Source organism: Phyllostomus discolor, chromosome 2, assembly GCF_004126475.2.
Source record: "Phyllostomus discolor isolate MPI-MPIP mPhyDis1 chromosome 2, mPhyDis1.pri.v3, whole genome shotgun sequence".
Taxonomy (NCBI): domain Eukaryota; kingdom Metazoa; phylum Chordata; class Mammalia; order Chiroptera; family Phyllostomidae; genus Phyllostomus; species Phyllostomus discolor.
The window spans coordinates 130,912,981-130,936,932 of record NC_040904.2 but is presented as its reverse complement, the minus strand read 5'-3'; the positions used below and the strand labels follow the sequence as shown (position 1 = coordinate 130,936,932).

The window sequence follows — 23,952 nt, the reverse complement described above, 5'->3', positions numbered from 1 at the left end:
TGATTAAGTTTTATGTAAATTGCTTAGAATAATTCCTATTATGTGTTATACAGTTTATAAGGATTGTTCTTTTTTAGTTTAGAAATATAAATGAATTTCTTTAAATTAGAATAAAACTTACAGTAATGCTGAGTAAATAAAACTAAAAAATAGTTTATTGATTAACAAGTTAGTTGTGTGCATTTAAACTTACTATTTCTAATATATGTAAGTGGTTTCTACTCAAAATTATTATTACTTTGTCCAAAGTCTCTGATGCCAAAATATGGGTTTTATGACCTTATTTTTACAGAAGTAAACCATTGTTGGTCTATGTACCAGAATGCAGAAAATGTTTTAGCAAACAGAAAGCTCTATATTTGATTGGTTACTTTGATGTGAGCTGAATGACTTCATAAGAATGATTGTTTTATAATACTAAACTTTAAACATTGCACATGAAACAGTATTGAAAAATACAAAAGAATAATAATCAAAATAAAGTCAAATAAATATTTAAAACACAGAAAAGAGGATTTTAAAAACAAACATTATCAAAAGGTGGTTTTGCAGTTAATTCTGGGCATTTAAGTTGCAATAACTCAAGCTCCTGGCACCATTTAAGAGTTTTCCGACCCAACTATTCCAACCAGAGAACCGCCTAGAAAACCTGCTCTTCCAAAAGTCCCTCATGAAGTCCTCTTAAAATAAGTAAATACCCTAGCCTCATTGCCTAACCTGATCAGTGCTTTTATCAGCAGGTGTTAGGTATTTCCATTTCCCAAAAAAATTCTTCCTTGGCTTTTAATGATTTTTAATGATAATACAGACATATATTTGATGTTTAATATATTTTATTGTTTTGCAAACTACATTATATACAATGATTATAAGTTTTTTCTATTGTTTTGAATAGGATGAGCCAGACTTAAGAAGGCAGTTTTGTATTAGCTATGTTCACAAAAGAGAAGACAAGATATCTTCCCCCTTAGGGCATCTCATATAATTGTTTGTCTTCTACTCCCAGAAAGATGCCTTTTGTCCCACTCTGAGTCTGTGACTGTGAATATAAAGATTGACACCTCTTAAAATGTCAGCAGAAGCATAAGTTAAAACTTCTAAGAAAGCATTAATAAATCAATGAGTATAAAAATAAGTTCATATAAATAAAATTTAAACTTAAATAGGTAAAATTTTAATGTAGTTGATAGTTTGGTTAGTAGAATTGTACCAAATCTTGATTTTGAACATTGTATTGTTATCATGTAAAATTTATCATTGAGGAAAGATAGATGAAGGGTATGTTCTGTATTGTTTTATCAACTTCCATGGAGATTTTAAAATTATTTCAGAAAACTGTTTTTTGTCAATGAAATATACATTTTGTAATATGTATATATATATATATATGTGTATATATATATATATATATATATATATATTTCCCTACCCTGTATGTAACTTGCCTTCTTGCCTATTATGTCCTTAATTTAATCTTTTCATGAGAAGATTTTTTAATGTTGATCCAATACAAAATTTTCTTTTATTTTGTGCCTAGTGTTTTATGACTCCTTCAAAAGAAAATTGCCTACCTAAGTTTTTGAAAGTGTTCTATGATTTCTCTTGGAATTTTTGTAGTTTTAGCTTTCATGATTAGCTCTATGAACCATCTGCAATTAATGTTAGTGTATGCTGTGAAGTTCGAGTACATTTTGATCCATCTGGAAAGCCAGTTTGTGTACCATTTGTTGCAAAGATTTATTTTCCCATAATTTATTTGGTTGAAAGTTAATCAACCATATAAATAGCAATATGTCTTAGAACTCTCCATTTTGGTCCACATATCTATATTTCTAGCATTAGCCATCCTATTTTGATTTCCACTGTATTAAAGTAATTCCTCCAAATTTGTTTTTTTACATAATTGCTTTGGCTATTGAAGATCTTTTGCATTTTAACACCATGTAAAATTTTAGAATCAGCTTGTCAAAATATAAAACAAAGACTTATGAGATCTGGATTAGTAGTTCAGTGAGTTTACACATTAATTTGGCAGTAAGTGAAATCTAAACAATACTGAATCTTCAAATTCATCCAAGTAAATGTGGCATATTTCTCCATTGGTTCTGGTCTTTTTAAATTTGTCTTTTACAATATGTTCTAGTTTTAAGTATAGAGGCCTTGCATGTCATTGCATGTCAATAAATTTAACAAATTTATTACTGGGTATTTGAAGTTTACCTAATGTTATTGTAAGTGAATATTTACATTTTAATTTTAGTATTCAATTGTTTGCAATTGAATAAACATGAGTAAAACTATATTGTATATTTATCTCATATACAACAACTTTCTAAGTTTTCTTATTAGTTCTGATACTATTTTGATAGATCTCTTTAGGAGTTTGGCGACAATTACATCAACTATGAATAAAGACAGTTTCATTTATTCATTTCAGTCTTCATTCCTGTTTGCTAATTTATATTTTCTCTCTTTGTAGGTAAATCTAGCAATTTTTTTACTTCCTCTTTTCCAGTTTTGACACTATTATTTTTTCTTTTTGTTTGATTGTTGTGGCTGCTGCTTCCAGTTCTATGTTAAATTTTGCTATGCTGGATTTGATCAAATGCTTTTTATATGTATCTAATGGTATAATCATGATTTTTTTATTGTTGTTCAAATATAGTTGTCTCCATTTCCCCCCTCAACTCCCCTCACTCCACACCTCCCTGCCTCCTACCCTCAATTTTACCCTCTTTGGCTTTGTCCAGGTGCCCTTTTTACATGTTTCTTGATGACCATTTCCCTATTTTCCCCCATTATCCCTCTTGACCTTTAAAAAAAAATCAGATTTTGCCTATTGCTATTTTGTTTTCTATTTCATTGATTTCTGCTTTTATCTTATTTTACTCTCTTTCATATTGACTGTGAGATCAATTTGCTCTTATTTTTCTTGCTTCTTAAACTGAAAACTTACACCATTGCTTTCACTCCTTTCTTCTGTTCAATAGACACATTTAAAACTGCTGATTTCTATAGAATTCTTTAGCTATATTCACTAAACTTTAATGTGTTTAGTTATTTTCTATGAAAATATTTTCCAACCTTTGGTGATTGTTTTAAACCCATGGTTTACTTACAAGTGTATTATTTAATTTCCAAATATTTGCATATTTTATTATTGAGTTTTAGTTTAACTCCATGCTATTTTTAGTCCAGCATTTACAAGGTTTTAATCTTTGAATTAGATTCATTTTATGGCTGGACAAATGATTTATCTTGGAGAATCTTTCAAATGCACATGGAAAGTTTATATATATATATATATATATATATATATATATATATATATTGCCCTTGTGGTACTATCATAATAATACCAATTAGATCAAGATGTTTGACAGAGGTTTATAAATTATCTAAATTCTTACTTATTTTTTATAGTGGACAATACCCTGATTCACAGACTACTATATTTAAATGTCTGTTACATATGTCAACTTCAATGTCTAAAATATATTTCAGAGTTAACAGGAAATCTTTCCAAACAGGCCCCAACAAAGGCTCCACTGTTTCAATAAATTCCACCATCATTTATTCTTGCTCATGTCAAATACTAAACATAATCCTTCTTTTTATCTTATACTCTACTGTCAACCTATCCACACATTAAATCCGACAACTCATTAACATCTCTGCTGATAAATCTGCAGTTCAACCCTGATACCTGTCACTGACTGCCCTTGTTGCCCTACCCTTCCCTCATGGCTTCATACCCCCTGCTGCCTGTCAAAGAGCCAGATGAACTGTTAAATCCTCCATATCTTCCTATTGCAACCAGATAACATGGAACTCCATTTCATGCTCCATAGGGCCCTACATGAACTGGGCCCTACGTATTTCTCCAACTCACCTCAAACCACTCTTTCCCTCCTTCACCCTTCTCCAAACATATTGGTTTTTGCTTCCCCTTAATAGGTACTTTCTCTTTTTTTCTCTTGGAGCAGATTCCTCTGGATTATCTTATTCCATCATAGTTGGGCGTCTTCTCCCTATGGAAATGTTAACACAAATATCAGCTCCTCACAGGGGCCTTCCTTGACTTCCCAAATTCATGTACTACCCAAATAACTTCCTCCATATCATGGTATTTTATTTTTCTTATGACCCCTTTTATTATCTGGAATACTTTACTCATTCATTTAACTATCTTTTTAATTCCTGGAATATAATATTGTCAGGGGAAGAATTAGGTAACTCGTGTTGAGTGCTCCTGCTAGATGGTGGGCTCTTTGCAGTACAGGCTTCCCCCAATAGGTGAGTGTTCTAGGAACCCATCTTCATCAGTGTACCAGGTGGTGTTGTGAGAGGCTGCACATGGCTTCAGTGAACTTTTTTGAAGATTCTTTCAATGCATTTTCCCATTTCATGATGGGTGATTTATGAGCTCACCTACCCACACTGGGCTGAGTGTTCAGCAGTTTTTGACCAAAATGGCCTAACCACTCCCCCATGCCCCACCCTCCCTATTCACCAGATCTCCCTACAAGCAACATTTTTCCCCCCAGATAAAAAAGATCCTCAAAGGGAAATATTTTGCTCATGTAGAAGAGGTGAAACATAAAACAGCAAAAGCACTAAAAGGCATCAAAGTTGACAAGTTCAAAAACTGTTTTGAGCAATGAAAAAAGTATCTCAATAGGTGTATTGCACCAAATTGAGAGTATATTAAAGGTGACTGAAGTTTAAACATGTAAGAATAAATACACATTTTTTATAAATAAATTCTGGTTTTGGGGGAGTTTCCCCTTGTATAACTTCTCTCTTGTACATTGCCTATAACATAGAACCCACCCAATAAATATTGATTGATTGAATAACTTCAACTCTCTGAGTTTACAAAGAATACCTAAACATTTCATTTAAATATCTGTGATAAATATTCACAAGTTTCACTATGTATATGGCTTTCTTAGAGATAACGATGAAGGGGAAGATTCCTGTAAGTCATTTATTTTTAATAACCTTCACTTTTTTTGTTTAACCTAAACCCCTCTATTGTATTTGAAATCAGTTTCACCTTTCCCGACCTACTATATGAAAACTGTTGGATGCCTCTCTTTGTAGCCTTTCTGTTCAAACCATCATGAAGCCAGACCTCTTTCTTTCTTCCAGGCTAAATAATTCTGCCATTTTAACACTTCCTGAAGTTCTGAATGTTTCTTCTGAAATGCTTTTCAGTACTCTACTCTGATAGAAAGCCTCGTCTGTGAAAACTATCAGCCACATTGAAATGCTCTGTATTTATCCTGCCCAATACAGAAAATACTAGCCATATGTGTGTAATAAACACTTAAATATCAGGAACTATGGACTTCATTTTTAAACTGTATTTAATTTTAATTAATTGAAGTTTAAATATCCACATGTGGTTAGTGGCTACCAGATTAGCACAATTCTTTTGGAAGCAGTGAAATATTCTATACACTCTTGGCAGAAGTACATTTTATCTACTAATTGATGACCCACATTAAATGTGGAACAGAACATTATTTTTAAAGTGGGAAATAAGTTCCAAAAATATTTAAAACAAATTTTGGACTTTTTAAGGTAAATGCCACTTTCACTATATTTTCCTCAGATACCACTTAATGATGCTATGGTTACACTTCTTAACACTGTTGGTACCCATTGATGCTACATTTATTTTCAAATTTCAAGGTGAGGGGATTTGTATTAATTAGAGAGATGGAGGCATTTAAAAGTCAGTCTCACATATCTGGGTCATGATTATGTCATGATACCCAGCATGCTTCCTAATTGAAATAACCATGCTCATTAAGCAAGTAAGCAAGATCAGGCCAAATTTAGCTATCAAGTACATTTTTATTTTTTCCAAATCTCTACATTGAATTTCACTCCGATTTGGGGGTTAATGAGTGCTTACTTTTATTTTTTTTTTTTACAAAAGATAAATTTCTTGACTTAAGAAATAAACATGTATTTTTGCAAGCTTATTTCATTGAAGTCTGCTTAATGCACAGGCTTCAAAACTCATTTATACTGAATTAATTGCAAATGAAATGTAAAGCCAATGTTTTTATATTGAAAGTCTAGTACTGATGCTAGTCAAAAATCATGCTTATATATGTCCTTATCACTTCTAATACTTCAACTTTATTTAAGGCAGGGATTTAGAAAAATTAAGGGCAGGAAAAGCCTTCCAAATGTCATTGTGTTGTATTTCCCTACACAGGAAAGCAGAACATATGGTCCATGAAATGAAAGGAATGGTGGACCCTGGTGTTTTCGGGATACTGTGCATACACCACACCCAAAACCCCACTTGTTTCTCATTGTATCCTCTTCGTAGAATCTAGCTCTTTCTGACTCAAGATGGCAAAAATATAACTTTTCAATAAATTAACAACAGAGGAGATAATGTTTCTATACCATTGAAGCAGCGTTCTGAATCTGTTACCCATGGCCTAGAATATTAATGAGCTAGAGGGTCTCATTTTATAGCAATCTCTCTTTCTCTCCCCTCTCTCACACGCACACACACACACAAATATGAATAACAGCTTTAACAAAAGTCAGTCTAATGTTTTTCACCTTTCGATTACAGAAAAAATGGAACCTCAGTAAAATAATCATGCAGTGCTGCTTTTGCAGGGCAGGAGTCTTCGTATAAGCAGGATCCAGCCCCCATGACCCAACCACAGAGGTTGTATTGCCCAAACACCACAAATTTCGCTGGTGCAAGAACAATTGAAAATCATGACTTCGGTGTGCATAAAATGTGATACATTTTGACCTTCCTTATTTAGTGGTGCATGCAAATGCTAAATTTTATGTGATGTGATGAGTAGTAAGCATGCAAATGACTATGTGCACCACTGTTAAAGGTGGAATTAAGAGAGTTATTACAAAGTTTTCCTCAGGAATGTTCCAACGGTAGTTAAATGAAATTATTCTGTTTAATTGAACAAATGATGTCTTAAGTGTGCCAACACATCATGAAAGGGGCAACTAGTGATATATATTGTTGGTGAGATAAAGAAATAACTACACACACATATATTGCTTTTTTAAAATCAGAAAATAGAGAATTCACAAACACCAGTGTCATCTGTGTGTACTAACACAAGACACAGCATCGTCTGTGTCTTGCCTTGCTACTCTGCACACACACATAAGCACACACAGATAAACATGCATACAGAGCAGCATCTTTATCTATAAAATCTTGATGTAGTTCTTCGAATTTTTGACCCATATAATTCTTGTTTGAATCTCATTTTATATTCAAATCCAATGGTTTAACATCTTTCCTGAAGCTTGACCAGGGACTTCTCTTAAGGCACTAGAGAGAGAAGGTTTTCAAGTGTTTTACTGTATCAAGTGTTTCACTCAACAAATATTTATTGTTCTGAAATTTTGTACCACCTAAATGAATCAAAATGATTCATTTTCAAAATGATTCATTTTCCTCCAGACTGTTTTAAACTTAAGAGGTCTTAAGACCAGATAAATCACCTAAGTAGAAAAATAATCTTTCTTTATTTGGCAAATTCTATTCTACAATGTTTAGCTTTCATATCATTAGTCCCAATTATATATTTAAATTCAGAATAAATTTAGGCTCCATAGTATATTTACATATTATTGGGAAATAGTCATTAAATATTTCCGTTTTAAAGTAAGCATTGAAAGAAGACAGAGATTAGCCAGTAAAGACCAGTACATTATATAAGTCACTCCCCAGAGGTTTATCTGTTTTTTTAAATTTGAGGTGATTTGTTTTTATTAGTCTTGATCTTATTTGTGTTTTTAGCAACCTAACTTTTGACTTTGCTGAAACTCTCTACTGTACTTTAGCTTTCTCTTTCATTCTGTTCAAAATCTCTTTATGTCATTTCTTTCATTTTAAGTTGATTGTGATTTTTTCTAACATATGATAAATTCTTTATTAATCTTCAGAGTATTTTGTCTCATTCCCCTTTTTACTACTTTTCACAAGTTAAAATGAGAAAACATTTCTAGTGAAATAAGAATGAATGCAAGAGTTAAAATAAACTTGTTATGAGTTGTGAAGGAGAGAAGAGAGATATGTAACTAAAAACATACAAGTAACTAAAAACATACAAAATATTCCAATAATTAGACATAAGCTCATGCAAATGTAAATAAATTTCTACAAATATTCAATAAAGAAAAAGGAGATTTTCCAAAAACAAATTTAAAGGAATCTTGGATTTTTATTCCAGAGTAGTAAATACCAAAAGACAGCACATAAAACATCTTCTGGCATTTGGGAATCTCTTTATCTATTTTACAATCAGAAAAAATAGAGTATTTTAAATGGAAAGTAATACAACAGAGAATGAAACAATGAGCAGAGCAGTGTGGAGAAATAGCAAAGGTGTGGTTATGCAAAATGAACTTGTACTCATTCAGGCTGGAGATAATTACACCTAAATTACATAAATAGTAGTTATGGAAAGGAAAAAAGCAAATTTTGGAGTCACTGTATGCCACAAAGCAGTGTTATATGGCATAATAGGGTTAGCATAAATCCTGAATTAAAAATTACTTAACTCTGCCCTGGCTGGTGTAGCTCAGTGGCTTGATCACAGACAGACCTGTGAACCAAGGGTGCCTATTTGATCCCAGTCAGGCACAATCCTGGGTTGCTGACCAGGTTACCCAGCAGGGGGCGCATGAGAGACAACCACACATTGGTGTTTCTCCTTTCCTTCCCCTCTCTCTAAAAAGAAATAAATAAAATCTTTTTTAAAAAATTACTTTTTTCCCATTTACTTGCTGCTATAGTCTTTCCAGTGACATGAGCAGTTATACGCATGGGATAAAATAACGTCAGACCACTGTGAATGGAGGTGGAATAACCTTTCAATCTCTTTTGCATGCATGGTCTAGACACTGCCTCCATGTAAAAGAAAAAAAATTACTTAGGTTTAGCATACCCATCTGTTAAATGGGGCTATTACATCAAGTTCACAGAACAGTGATGAGTTACTACTATGATATGTTTGCATATCCATCTCCTAGCTATTTAATGAGATAAAATGTGGGAGGAAACACTATAAACTTCCAAGTTATATTATAATACCAGAAATTAGATATTATTGCTTTTGTTGCTTTTATTGTTGAAACTAAATACAGAGGATTTGCCAACTACTTTCATCTGAAAGTAAAGAAAAAGAAACTCAAATATTACTTCACAATTCCATCTGAATGACTAAAACAATGATAATGTGTCAAAGAAAGGAAGGGTTTATCATGTATTTCCCAAATAGGTGTTGCTTACTCAAGTCCAAGTTCAAGATAATACTAATAAAAATGTAGATATATGTATATAGAGAGATTGGATTAGAAGAAAAAGCAATTCATTAAAACGTGGATGTATAAAAATTAAGAACACTTTGTGATTACAATATCTCAGTGTAAATAAAAATGCTTAAGGCAAGCAAGAAAATATAAGTTTAAATGCAAAACTTGAGAGACAAGTTGGATTTACTATTGCACTGCCATAAAAAAATTAAATATCAGCATTACTTAAAGATTTAACCAACCTCCTTATTTTATAGGCACAAAGTTTAGGTAAAAAGCAGACTTCGAGATAAATAAAATGTTTCTGGTGAATGAACAAAACAAGATGAATAAAATGTATTCAATACTTCCTCATTAGTTTAACTCTTAAAGTTTGATGTTTTTGATGTTTTTGATTATTGTGTGTTTTGTTTTCGGAAGACAGTGCAAAGTGAGAGCAGAAAGTGAAGACCTAATATTAGACAAACTTAGTTGGATGAATCAGTAAAATAACATCAAGGAAAATAAAATGTGCTTGTAGAGGTTGGAGTACAGCCAATGCATTGTAGTAGACCAGACAAGGCAGCAGAGTTGCAAGTTGGTGCTGAACAAAGCCAAAATAGGAGAAAAGTCAAGAAGAAAGAGAATATTAATTTTTAAAAAAACTTTAATTTTGGAACAAGGAAACTATTGGCAACCATCGAGAGAACAATTTCAGTAGAGCAATGATGATGGAAGCCAGCTGGCAGAGGTTAAGGCCATAGGGAAGTGGAAAGAAAACAAAGGCATCAATGCTTGGAGAAATGTGAATAATTTCTCAAGATTGTGTTGTCAGGGCTTATCATAGTTCCTGGCACTTAGTGGGAATACCAAAAGCATCTGTTGAAATAAATTGAGTTTGAGTATGAGAGTTCAAGATCAAGAAGCTGGTTAAAATTAGGAATGCAGGGAAAACATTAGGTAACAAAGTGGGTAAAGGCCATAGGAATGGCAAGTATCATTGTTGGACAGATTTCAGATCTTGAGCCAAGTGTCGATAGATCAGAATACCATTACACAGGGAGTCTCAGAGACTGAGGTTAAAGTTGACATAAGATAAAGTTTCCAGCAAGAATGTAGTCAACAGATAGGGGATGATCAAAAAGTAACAACATGCTAGCATTTTCCATGTAATAAATTACATATATGTTTCTCCTGTACTGGTGCAAATCCCTACACAGGAACAGGTAAGACTTAAAGACTTAAAGGTATACTTCTTGGAAAGTTGGGTTCAAAAAGAGAACTCATGAAAATCAAAATTTGGATTTCGTAGGAAAAAAATGTACTAGGAAGATGATTTTTGAATGGTACTCAGATCTACAGAAAATCAGGAAGAGATGAAATACAAATATAAAATGAAGCACTAGCTCTAGATAGAACTTAAGCTAATGAGGAAAGATCAAGGGATTGATACAGAGAAAAAACTGTCAAGTTGATGATGTGGAAAAATGCTGAATTCATGTCAGATAAATCTTTAGGAAGTAACATATTGGGTCATCTAATGAAAGACAGCTCAAAGGAAAATGACAAAATTGAAGATGACATAGCGAAGTTGTTCTTGTGGGAGATTCATTAAAATAATGAAGTAGGAGCTATTTTATATCATGTGTATGGAGTTGGCTAGAGCTGCAGTGTTGGCATTTTCCTAGTTTATGACAATGGGAGCAGTTAAAATGATCCCACAATAGGGATTATTTTGAAAGACACATTGTTATTATAAAATTATATGTGGCTATTTTAAAATGTCATATAGTCATAAATATAACAAATGAAAAGTATGTATAGTTTTATTTAGTATAGTCATTTCCAACACATATTGTCTTCTTCTTTAGAAGAATATAATTTAGGGTATTGATCTTTTAAGCTCTTGGGAGCATCAGATACTGTTTCACAAATGTTCTATTGCAGAATTGAGACTAATTAAGAGAGCAGTAATTGGACACATTTTTTATCAGCTTCCTTTCCTAAATCATAAAAAAGAAAACTTCCAATTTTTTATATCAAGATACACTTCAAAATTGTATTTTTTCTACTTATTTTTAAATGAAATTACCTATTTTTCCTTTGCTTTTCTATCAAACATGCTTTCTACTTACTGTTATTATTTTGTTAATATTCAAAAATAAATTTTAAAATATTTTATTTATTTTACAGAGAGGGGAAAGGGAGGGAGAAGGAGAGGGAGAAACGTCAATGTGTGGTTGCCCCTTGTGTGCCCCCTATTGGGGACCTGGCCTTGTGTCCTGACTGGGAATCAAACTTCAGTCCTTTGGTTCACAGGCAGGCACTCAGTCCACTGAGCCACACCAGCCAGGGTTACTTACTGTTATTTTACTGATTTGTTTTTAAAGCTGACTCACGTCATTTCTCCCAAATTTATTTTAGTAATTTACTAAATTTTAATGGAAATGTAACTGAGTTATACTCTCTATATTCTAAGAACATATACCCTTAAGGCCAAAATATGCCTACACATTAAGTTCTTAAAATATTTGAGTTCAAGACACTTTAAAAGCACCAAATTAGCCTCATACATCAGATATAAGCCAAAACGTGGAGCAACTTGAATCCACATATATTGCTAATAAGAGTGTACAGTGTCATGACCATTTTGGAACATTTTTAATATTTTCTTATAAAATTAAGCATATACTATTTCTGGGCAGATACCTACCTTTCTGCCCAGAAATTCCACTGCAAGATATTTATCCAAGTGAAATAAAAACATCAATATACACACTGACTTGAATATGAGTGTTTATAGCATCTATATTCTTAATGGCCAGAATCTGGAAACCATAATGTACATTGACAGTAGAATAAAGAGAAGTATGTTGAAGTAATGGAGTATTTTTCAACAATACAAAGTAATGAACTACTGAAACATGAATCTTAAAAAATAAAGAAAAGAAAAAGTTGAGAAAAAGAAACCAGATATGAAAAATTATATACTGTAAATTTTATTTATATATAAAGTTCTACTGTATTGTGAACAGTGGTTGCCATTGAGGAGTAGGATATTGACTAGAAATGGCTCAGGAAAAGTTGCTGTTGTGTTGAAAATGTTCTATATCTTAATTGGAATGTTGACTAAATAAGTGTATGTTATATTTGTTGAACTCATTGAATTTTACAATTTAAATGTGTGCATTTTATTTTATGCACATACCTCATACACAAAGAAATAATTACCAAGAGATGATACTAAGACTCCTCTGAAGGGCTGAAAGTGAAGCTTCCTTATTTCCATTGGATATTTAACCCAGACAAAAGCAGCATATTGTATTTGTCTTATCCGTGTCGCCTTGTCATCATAACTAAATGACTTCTGGAGCTCATCTAAATTGTTCTTAAATATCCAGTACTTAATGTTTTCATATTGGTATCTGCCTGTACTATTGGTTTTTAAGCTTTCCACAAGTAGTTTATTCAGGGGTTATAAACTTTCATATATAATATTATTGCTATCTAGTAATTCTCAGTAAATCTACATTTCAAAAAGAATGGGCTGACATTTAACTGACAAAACTATAAGATGTAAATTGTTTTAGATTTTTATTTCAAAAAAGATCCTATTGTGACTTTTTCTTACAAAGAAGTTCAATATCTAGGAAGTGATGCTATAAGTCAGTCAAAGGGAGTCTTGTTTTAAATTTTATTTCAGACTTTCAACTTGCTATTCTAAGGCCCTAATTAGATAAGGCCTCTCACAATAAATTCTTGGTATATTAACTCTTAATAACTCTTAAGCAGGAATGGCACTATTTTGATACCATACTTCTCTAATTTTTAATTTCAGATACTTTATGGTGTGCCCTGGCCAGGAATCAAACCGGTGACCTATTGGTTTATGGAACGATGCTCCAACCAACTGAGCCACACCAGCCAGGGAAACAACCTAAATCTTAATCAGGGCATTCCTATACAAGATCTCAAGGCATCACCTTCTGTTCCTTTAATCATTAATAGCCAGCTAAATAGCTCCTCTTATTGTCACATATTTTAGAACTTGCTGTTTTGGCACATGTTGCCTACATTTAGAAGGTGCCCTGGACATTTCCATCCACAGACATAAGCACCAAGATGTCACTTCTGTGTGTACATTTCTAAATAATTGTAAATATCTGGCAAAACAGGTCCACCTATTCCAAAACACTTCATATTTTTAAAGCTACTTCTTTTATAATAAACTCTAGCACATCCTGCACTTCCTTCTTCAATTCTTTTCAAATACAGATACTTTAGTAATAATTACTGACTTTATTTTATCTCTTTCTTTTATTCTCTTTTCTTTCTTAAGAATGTTGACCTTAGGAAATATTTGTTATCATTAGAAAGTGAGTCACTTAACTTCTTTTAATCCCAGATTTCTCAGGCTGTAAAATGTGGATGGAGATATCTATGTACTTTGGAAGGATATTGTGATAATTAGATTAAAATGTTTGTAAGGTGCTTAGGATAATGTTCAACATCATGATCATGGTAAATATCTGTTTTTTATATTTCAGTGTGGAGCTACTTTTATTTTTTAATTATTTTTTATTAATGTTCAAATACAGTTGTCTCCATTTCCCACCACCACTTTCCCCCACCCAACCTACCCCCACCTCACACCCTCAATCCTACCCTCCTTTGGCTTTGTCCATGGGTCCCTCATACATGTTCATTGGCCACTCTTTCCCTTCTTTTCCCAGTTACTTCCCTCTTGATTTCCAAATTCTGTCACTCCTTTTCTCTTTATCATTCCATGTAACTGCCTAAAGCATTTCAATTCTTATTAAATATTGTTTGTGTGACCTGACATGTCTTTTGTCCTTTACTTTTGAAACTGTTAGCTTTTCTTTTCTGGAATATTGGCCTGAATGAATATTGCCACAACAAAATGCCATCCTGAATCTGACTATTTTCTTCTTGGGCTTAAATTAGTGTCTCCTTAGTTTATTGACTTAGTACGTGGACTGATTATCTTGCTTGGTTAGACAAAGTGCTAAACAAGGTGAAGATCAGGAGTTCATTCCTTATTTATGTCAGTTGGGGTTGCACTGAGAACACATTTCTTTCATGGTCACAGATGTACTCCTAACCCTGACCATCTGCTTAGCAAATGAGCCGAAGGGCAGACTAAGTAATGGTGGACGGTATTATATAACCCAATCTCAACACTAAGCATTCTATCTCACTCATCACAGCATCATTGTGTTTAAAGACTGAAGCACAGAGGAGAAGATTTCTTGGGTATGATGCAGAAAAAATGCCAATGGGAAAGGTAGAGAAAGAAAATTGAAAGCCTTAGACAAGTGGACCCTGACATATTGATTTAGATATACCTTTGATTACAAATTACTTTAAAAGGCTAAGATGATTTTATGATTGTTAAGATGACTTTTATGAATCTTAGTTGATCTTTTTTAAGAGGGTCAGTGAATGCTTATTTAAAATTTTTGTCCTTAAGCCAATTTTACATGATAAAATATTGTGTATATAATGTATATATAAATTTATATATACATATTATTTAAAATATTTATTTATTTTATATAGAGAGAGGTATATCAGAATAAGTTTCAAAACAGTGTGCTCTAGGTTTTCATGTCATATTGTGTGATTTAGAAGAGTTTAAGTAATATTTTTACTGAATTAAAGAATTTATATTATAGACATGAAAGGGAGCTTTTGGCAAACAGTTTAAGGGATCTCTGACCTACTTCTCATTAGCACCTAAATAGGGAAAAATAAACTTTGTTCTTTGTCAGAGCGAGCTGCCCCAAAGACAAAGTTGCACCATTAAAATCAGAAGGCACAAATGTCAGCAGAGCTCTGAGACACTGGGGTTTCCAATAAGTAAAACTTCATTAAGGGAATGGTGTTTTCTCACAGCGTTCTATTTTTATCCCCTGCCTGAGAAAATGATGAGAATCTCTATTTTTCCAGGGAGGGAAACCAAGGTGTTCACAGATGAATGGCATTATGTATTTGACAATTTATCATCCAGAGACAGTTTGATCAAGATTTCAGTTTATTATCTTTGAAATACTGAAATTTTCCCTTACAGAGGAAAATGGACTTCATTCATAAGAATAAAGAAATGTTTAATTTATCAAAGTATTTGCTCCAGATACTTTTATTTCCATCATATATCTGGTACATACTACTTTTAGCATCCAGCAATTAAATCAGTAGTCAATGATCTTTTAGAAGTGACCTGCCAAGTCTTCATTTGTTTGCTAAATTTCAGATTTCATGAGCCAGCAATGTACTTTAATGATTAGGAGAGTATTAATATATTGTAAATATTATTATATTATTGGTAACAAACAATAATGTTTTAAAAGATTGGTTTTTTTCACTAAATGAGAATGAAGACAGCCCATGTTGTCCTTAATGTTTTTTTGAGAGATAAAGAAAGGGAAGGAAAAAGAGGGCAAGAAAGACAGACAGACAGACAGACAGACAGACAGATGGGCATGCATTTGTTGTTCTACTCACACTTAGGCAGTCATTAGTTGATTCTTGCATGTGCCCTAACTGGGGAGACAAATCTGCAACCTTAGCTTCTAAGGACGACACTCTAACCAACTCGTCTACCTGCCCAGGGACTGATTTTGCTTTTCTTTGTGAAAGTTGCAAGAGTAAAATCATGTCTTGTGGGGGTCAGCAGGCGTCCTATTTTTCTACTCTGTTATTTCTGGGAGCAGAGGCTTTCAAGAGGAAACATAAAGTTGTACTTGCAGGAAGCAGGGACTGTTCTATTTCATTTTTGCATCCTCTGTGCATAGTACATAGGAGGTATTCAATGATGGTTGCTCAATAAATAAAACTAGGTTGGGGGTATCCTTTTCAGGTGTATTTTTTTAAGTACTATTGTACAGAATTACAGTATATTATTCTCCCATTTCACTCTGGGTCTGATTATCTTTGCAGCCTCTCCTCCACACAGGTATGAGTGTGCCATCAGTCTGCCTTCATTGTATAAACCATCCTTAATCTAGCCCCAGATCTGAGCAAATGCTAACGCTTATGGATGTGTCCTTAACTAGAATCACAGAATGTGAACCTTCCAGACATTCATTCTGAAAATAAACTGTAACCCTCAAATGTCTGGTAGGTATGAAAAATCCAAATATAAAAACTGTTCTTAGGAAAGATGGATATATTAAATTTTATGTTTTGATCAATATAGATAACCAAAAGAAATTTTCATTATTTTGACTGCAATATCCAGAAATGCTGCAATATTTAGAAAGAGAGTAATTTTTAAAGAAATTCTGTCATTTCAGGCACATTGATGGACTTTGAGGATTATAATGCTAAGTGAAATATGCTAGATAGGGAAAGATTAATACCTGTATGATATTAGTTGTATGTGGAACCTAAAAATAATGTTGAACTGATAAAAACAGAGTAGAAAAGTGGTTGCCAGGGCTTGGGGATGAAGGAGCTAGGAGAGGCTGGAAAAACATGTTGATTTGCAACCTCTAGATTTTGAGGGGAAATCTGAAATGGAGGGCAAAGAGAGAGCAAAGAAATAGGCAGACCACTGCAGACTGGTAGGGTGGTAATTTTAATAAGCAAGGGAACTAATATATGAGGCTTTGACTTGGGCAGCTGCATGATGAGATCTCTGTACCTGCTCACCAGAATCTTAAAAATTTATATAGAAATTTTAACTGAGTTTAGTCACATATACTGTCCACATGACTCAGTAACACTTTGCATCTTTGAAAATAGATCCCACTGTGGGAATGGTGGGCAGAATGTACATTCCAAGGACAGGGCGGAGGTGGTGAAGAGCTTTCAATTGCCCAGGGAGCAGCTGAAGAGTCCACCAATGACGACATCCCCTTGATGACCTCCTCCAACAAAAGGACAAGGATCTAATATATGAGGGGATTGAAGTTGCTAACACTGCATTGTATAACAACCCTCTCAGAGAAAAAAAAAAAGAGAGGGAGAGAGAGAAAAAAGGTTAATATGTGAAATGATTGATGTGTTAATTAACTCAGTGGGGAGCCCTCTTTCACAATGTATATGTTATCAAATCATCACACTGTACACTTTAAATCTTACAGTTTTACTTGTCATTTATGTCTCAATAATGCTGAAAGAAAAAATACTATCCCAGGATCTACTTGATATACCTCAGAACTGTGTCACTCAGCAGCACAAACAAAGCCATTATAAAGGAAAACAAATATACGTTTGAGACTTTTCAACTTTTACTCTAATTAAATAGCCCTTACACATTAATGTAAATTAAGAATCCAGGTCCATAGGATGTATTAGAATATATAATATTTTCAGAAGCACTCATTTAAAAACTCACTGCAATGAATGAATATTGAATTGTGAAACTGAAATCATCTTTTATTTCTAAAGTCTCTTTTTTAATTCATGGTCTCTTAGTGGAAATAGAATTAAAATAAGTGTACAAAATATTGTTTTCCAATGGAGGATGACTGTTTAAATTATTAGATTGTTTTAGTGAGATGCCGAGAACACTGTCACAGGTTTGAGTGTCTCTTGAATCAGTCATGTTTGCTCTAAATTATGTAATCACAGTCTCTGCTCCTACATAGAAATAAAATCCCTCCCATGGTGATCTGGTAATACTAATTACATCAAAATTTAAAACAAAATTATAATATAATTAAATAATAAATATTTAATTTATTATTATTAAAATATTTAATATTGGGTTTGGGTGGAAAAAGTAAAGAAATTAAGCAAATAATAATAATAACCTCATAGGCACAGACAACAATATGGTGATTATCAGAAGGAATGGGGTAGAGGGTGCTAAGAAAAGATACTGGGGCAATAAATGGTGACAAAAGGAGACTTGACTGTGGGTTGTGAACACACAATACACTACACAGATGATGTATTATAGAATTGCACAACTGAAACCTATAAAATTTTATTAACAAATGCCACCCCAATGAATTTTTAAAAATGAACATAAAAATAAATAATTACTCCAAGTGACTTGCCTCATTTAGTCCTCATAGTAATCATATGAAATGTTTATATTTGCAGATGAGGAAATTGAGGCTCAGAGAGGTTAAGTAAGCTGCCCAAAGTTACAGAACTAGTTAAGTGTAGAACCAGGATTTGAACCGTCTGTAAAATCCAGAGTCCTGCAATAAAGCTGTGTGCCAGTGTTTCTCCTTCTTAAAAAGTTTGCAGACATATGCTATGGGTTTAAGAAGCCTATTTGAATAAGTATGTGTGGCTACCATTAGTTCAACCTTTTCAGATACAAGAAGCACCTGGCTCACTTCTAATATGGTAGTGAAGATAAATTATTTTGCAAAAAATTATTCACTATTTTCCAAAAAAATCATTGATCAGTATATGCTGGTCGCACTCTGTTAATCATTGGGGATTGGGGGGAAATTAAGCAGAAAAAAAAATTGCCTCATGGAGTATGCACTTTGGTGGGGGGAAGAGAGATAGTAAATAATAAATAAATATGCATAGACACTGTGGGGGGTGTGGAGGTGTCAGAGGGTATAAAGGGGATAAATGGTAATGGAAAACAATAAAAAATAAACTAAAAATGCATAGAATGTAAAGGGGTGATAATAGTAAAAATAAGGACAACAAAGGATAAAATAAGGAGATCTATGAGTTTATGAGTTACAACTGGAAAGAATGTGGCTTGCGAGGACCTTATAACACAAATAATATTTAATCCAAGAACTGATGGAGTGAGGAAGTAGAACAGAAATGTCTTGACATTATCCCAGAAAAGAGCCGTCTAAGCAGGGGCAGTCTAAATGGAATCCGAGCTTTAGAGTACCTGCTGTATTCAAAGAATTGCAATGAAATTGATGTGCGGGGCAAAATGAGCAAGGTGAAGGTAATTCAGACAGAGAAAGAATGGAATCCAATGGGGTGAGGACCTGGAGGCCACCTAAGGATTTAGCTTATTCTGAGTATAATGGAAGTTGTTGAGGGACTCTGAGCAGAGGGTTAAAGTGATGTGGCATGTGTGGGGAACAAAATCACTCCAGTTCCATCATTTAAAATAGTTCATAGAGGTCTAAGATAAAAGGTAATAAGTCAGGAGGCTATTGCAACAATCCAAGTATGAAAGACTAGTGGCCATATATGATGACATGAATATAGAAGAAAATTGCAGCTAGTGCATATGGATAGGAGTACAGATAGAACTGAGCCCCAGAGCTCAAATTTTAAAGGTCAGGGAAATGAGGAGAAACCAACACAAGAAAGTTAAAAAGGAGCAGCAAGAGAGGTGGGAGGAACAACGTCAAAAGTATTGTATATTGAAAGTCAAGTAACAAATATGTTTCAAGAACATATCAATGGCATGAGATGCTGCTGCGTTGCTAAGAATGATCAGCACCAGCACCTGACCACTGCGTGTGCAACTGGGGAGTCAGGAGAAAACTTGCCAAGCAGTTTCACTCGAGTGGTGGCTTCCAAGCCTGATAGAAGACATTTATATAGTGTAACATTCATTTCTTACTGTATTTAAAATAAAAATGTGGTTTGTCACCATAAAAGTATTTTGTTTTGTATTTTTATTTGCTTTAAGGAAGTATTTTTCATTAATTACTAACTTTAAAATTTTCCCGAGTTACATTTTGGGGCATACTATCAGGCTGATGGACCTGTCAAAATATCAATCAGTAGATTTAAAAATTACCTATTATACAAAAGGAACACTAAAACTGATAATTTTATAGATTTGTTCATTTTTAATTTGAAAATATGCTTTTTTTGATAGCACTGTTAGATTTGTAAGCATAAAGAGTTCATACCTAGTATGTTTGAGCATATTTATTTATTTAAAATTATAATTTTAAGAAATTAGGTCAATATGAATATGAGTAACTGAGAATTGTTTTCCCTGGGAAGAGAGCAGAGCAGTATTAACAATGACGAACTCTGCACCATGACATACTGTCTCCCAGCAGACTTGATCAAGGTTGAAAGGAAACTTATTGGTGGCAACTGTGAAAACTCAAGTTCACTATGAGTTAGAAATTAATATACGATTTTTGAGTGTTGCTTGAAACAAAACAAATGTCGTATGTTTGTTATTATTATTACTGGGAATTTTTAATATATTGAGTATTTTGGAAGCCTGTAAAAATTACATTATATTTAATCATTTAATAGTCCTAGCCTCTAAACTTTTTCTTAAACTTTCACTAAATCTTATTACTTTTTATACCTTCTTTACATTTAAGCAAAATAAAATAATTAGATCCTGGTACTCAATTGTGGGGTATAAGTGATCCTGAACTTACTTTACAAAAATGATGTATGTGTATATGTGTTCTAATCTTGGGACTCTTGGCATCTTAATTTTTATTTTAATTTTTGAATATTCATATTAATTAATTTTATGACTCTCTTAGTGCTTTCTGGCTCATATCCCATACCATTATATGAGAAAGTCATTTTTGTGTCATAAATGAAAGAAGTTGACATTTGTCAGTAAAAACATATTTTATAGATTTCTATAACCTATATATAAATATAGCAAACATATAAATACAGTACATATAATTTATATAATTTATGCACATACATGCAAGCCACATATGTAATAGATATATACATCCATATACATTGCATGTGTGGTAAGACAGAACATGATTTGGAATATAAATATATTGTATGTTTATATTTATTTGTAATACATATTTATGTATTTATACATAAAGTATGTAGCCTTTAGATATATGTATAGTACAGTCTTTTAATAAAATTCATTTGTGTAAATAAACCATAAACTTATAAATTATAATTTTTAAAAGTAATTATAACTTTTTAAAATAAATACACTATTTATGATACCTTCAACAGTGGTTCCATTAATGATATCTGATTTTTGCCACAATAATATGTTCAAAATTTTCTTTAGAGTATTAAATTAGGTATTTTAAATCTCATAATATAAAATATATTTTCCTGAGTCTGAGTATTAATCTGGAATTCCATTTCTTTCCCCAACCAGCTAGACATTTTTTAAAAGTCTCCTATTTGAGTATTTTAGGATAGTGTAACAGGTTGAGGTCTTTGAAACAATTCCAGCTTCAATTCTCCATCTCTGCATTCTCAGTATTTCATGCACTGCTTGAGGCCAATTCTACGTGAAAACTCCCAACCGTTATTACTTTGTTGGAAGAGGCAAGAGGAAAAAGAATGTCTTAAATTAATTTTTTAGACCATACTTGGTCCAGATTTTCTTTCTTTTCATATCCTCTTCTGCTTTTCAGTGTTGTTGAGATTCTTTAAACAAGGCCTTGAGCTATTAATTGCTAGTGATTCACTACCAAAAGACTTTTTCGTAAAGGATTTCATTTTGGTTCAAGGAAAAGGAAACTATGAATCTCATAATTCTCATTTGAAATGTTGTATCACTGAAAAAGTAACAAATGAAGGTTTTTAACCTTAAAAAAGTTTAGGTAACAAAACATAATTTGCATTAACAACTGTTTATTTGAAGAGTTTTCAGTCTCCAAGTGATCTAGCTTTTAGGTAAAAATGCATTTTATTTCCAATGTTTTCCTAGTCAATCTTCAGATACTTTTTGTACAAATTTAGTTTCATAAAAATTGAGTTACTTTAATCTGTAGTTCCCTCAAGTTAAATATATATTGAACAACTCCAAATCCCCATTCTGTATTTTTTATATTTCAGTTTCAAATTATACTCTTATTCAACACAATTGCATATAATTCTTTTGGATAGTTCATATTTAAACAATTAAACTAACAAATTCCCATATTCATAACCTGTTTTACATTTTGTTTCATTCAGTCTTGTTTTTTGAGCTGAGCTCCGGAAAAAGCATTGGGAAGTTCTTGTGTCACATGCCTTGTACATGTGCAGTGCTTTATTCCTGCAAATGTGGCAGAAATGTGCGGTGTTTCGGCTCTTGGGCACTCATCAGGCACTGATTGTTTACAGAAGTGAACTGGGTAGCAAGATTCTAGACTGCCTTGAAATCATTAGATGACTAGCTTTCCCTTGAGCACCATGTCACCCTGACAGGCTTTCTGAAAGGCCCATTATGTCCTTGCCCTGGTACTGACCAAGGAAAACAAAAATAGAAGCATTGCTGAGTACAATGTTGACTTTCAAAGGAGGCATTGTTTAGAAAGAGAATGCTAGGAAACTGCTCTAAAGTACAAACATTTATCCAGGTGTAATAGACAATGCCAATTGTTGTGCCTCAAAATCCAGAGCTTTTAAAAAGCTCTTTCAGGGAATAAAATCTCAAGAAAAGTCTCTGAGGTTAGTTCTCTAAATGATAAGGCCATGGATGTTAAGTAGTAAACTCACTTTGTCATGGGAAATATGTTGAAGGTGTCTCTAAATAATGTGAATGTTGGTTTTAGTAAGCAAATAATATTGTATCTCAGCGATCCCTAGCCTTTTTGGCACTGCGGACCAGTGTCCTGGATGATGAGCAGAGATGGGGACAGAGGGATGGGACAGGAGTTGGAGCTCATGTGGTTTCTAACAGGCAGCTGACAGGCAGTGGTCCGCAGCCTGGGGTTTAGGGACCCCTGCTGTATGTGAATAAAGGCTCATTTAAAATGATTAACAATGAGTCTATTATCAATATAAAAAAGGATCAATCCTGTGTAACTAGTCAATACCAGAAATCGGACCAATACTCAATGAAAAAAAATCATGAATATAAAGCGGACATTTAACATTTAATGCAATATTTTCTGAATATATGCCATGCTGATGACTACACATACAATATGAAAAAAGTAAGTAAAATAAATCTATTTTCCTTTTTGAATATACTTGAGATACTTTATTTTTAAATATTTTATTTATTTATGTTTAGAGAGAAGGGAAGGGAGGGAGAAAGAAGGAGAGAAACATCAATGTGTGGTTGCCTCTTGCATGCCCCTGACTGGGAACCTGCAAACCGGATCCTTTGGTTTGCAGCCCGAATTCACTCCACTGAGCTACACCTGCCAGGGCTACTTGAGATACTTTAATTCATAGAAAGCACAGACCAATCACTTGCTATAACATTAGGCTTGTATTTGGAATTTGGGGGCTTGAATAATAAAGCTTCTACAGCAGTGCTGGGATTAAATGGGATTTTTCCTCTCATTTGTAAAACTGGTGTTCAAAGAACATCAATAATTTTTTACCAAAGTAGTTCATTTAAAATGGACCAGTACTCACATCAATGTCACTTTCACGGCTTCTTCTCAGTGTTATCCTTACGAGTAAGAAAAATATCCTTCTGACACAGGGGATCTGAAGAGATTGCTGGGGAGAGGGGTGGGACCCTGAGATGGCGCCCGCATTCCCCACGGTAAAGAAAGGGTCAGGAAATGCTAGAGGCCGTGGGACTTCAATTGCAGCTGGTGCGTAATAGATTTCCATATCCCGAGGTAAAAGGAAAACAAAATCAGTGTTGCATTACCCTAGCAACCCAGCAATGCCTGCATGACACAGCAGGAGGAAGCTCGCGTGGAGTTTGCATAGGCTGGAGAGGTCACAGCTACATGTGTACCATGGAAGTTAACACGGCAGCACTGGAGGTGCTGACCTGAAGTCTAGTCCATGGGATTCGCTAGATAGTGGGGC

The 23,952-nt window shown here is 33.4% G+C and overlaps 1 non-coding gene and 1 pseudogene across 1 annotated transcript; one reads left to right on the top strand and one right to left on the bottom strand.

The window, feature by feature from the left end:
• LOC114513994 overlaps positions 1–23,952 on the bottom strand; it is a 139,229-nt pseudogene that overhangs the window by 32,922 nt on the left and 82,355 nt on the right.
• Positions 8,791–8,925, top strand: LOC114514257. Its single transcript, XR_003685982.1, has one exon. It is a non-coding gene; the product is annotated as a small nucleolar RNA SNORA20 (small nucleolar RNA).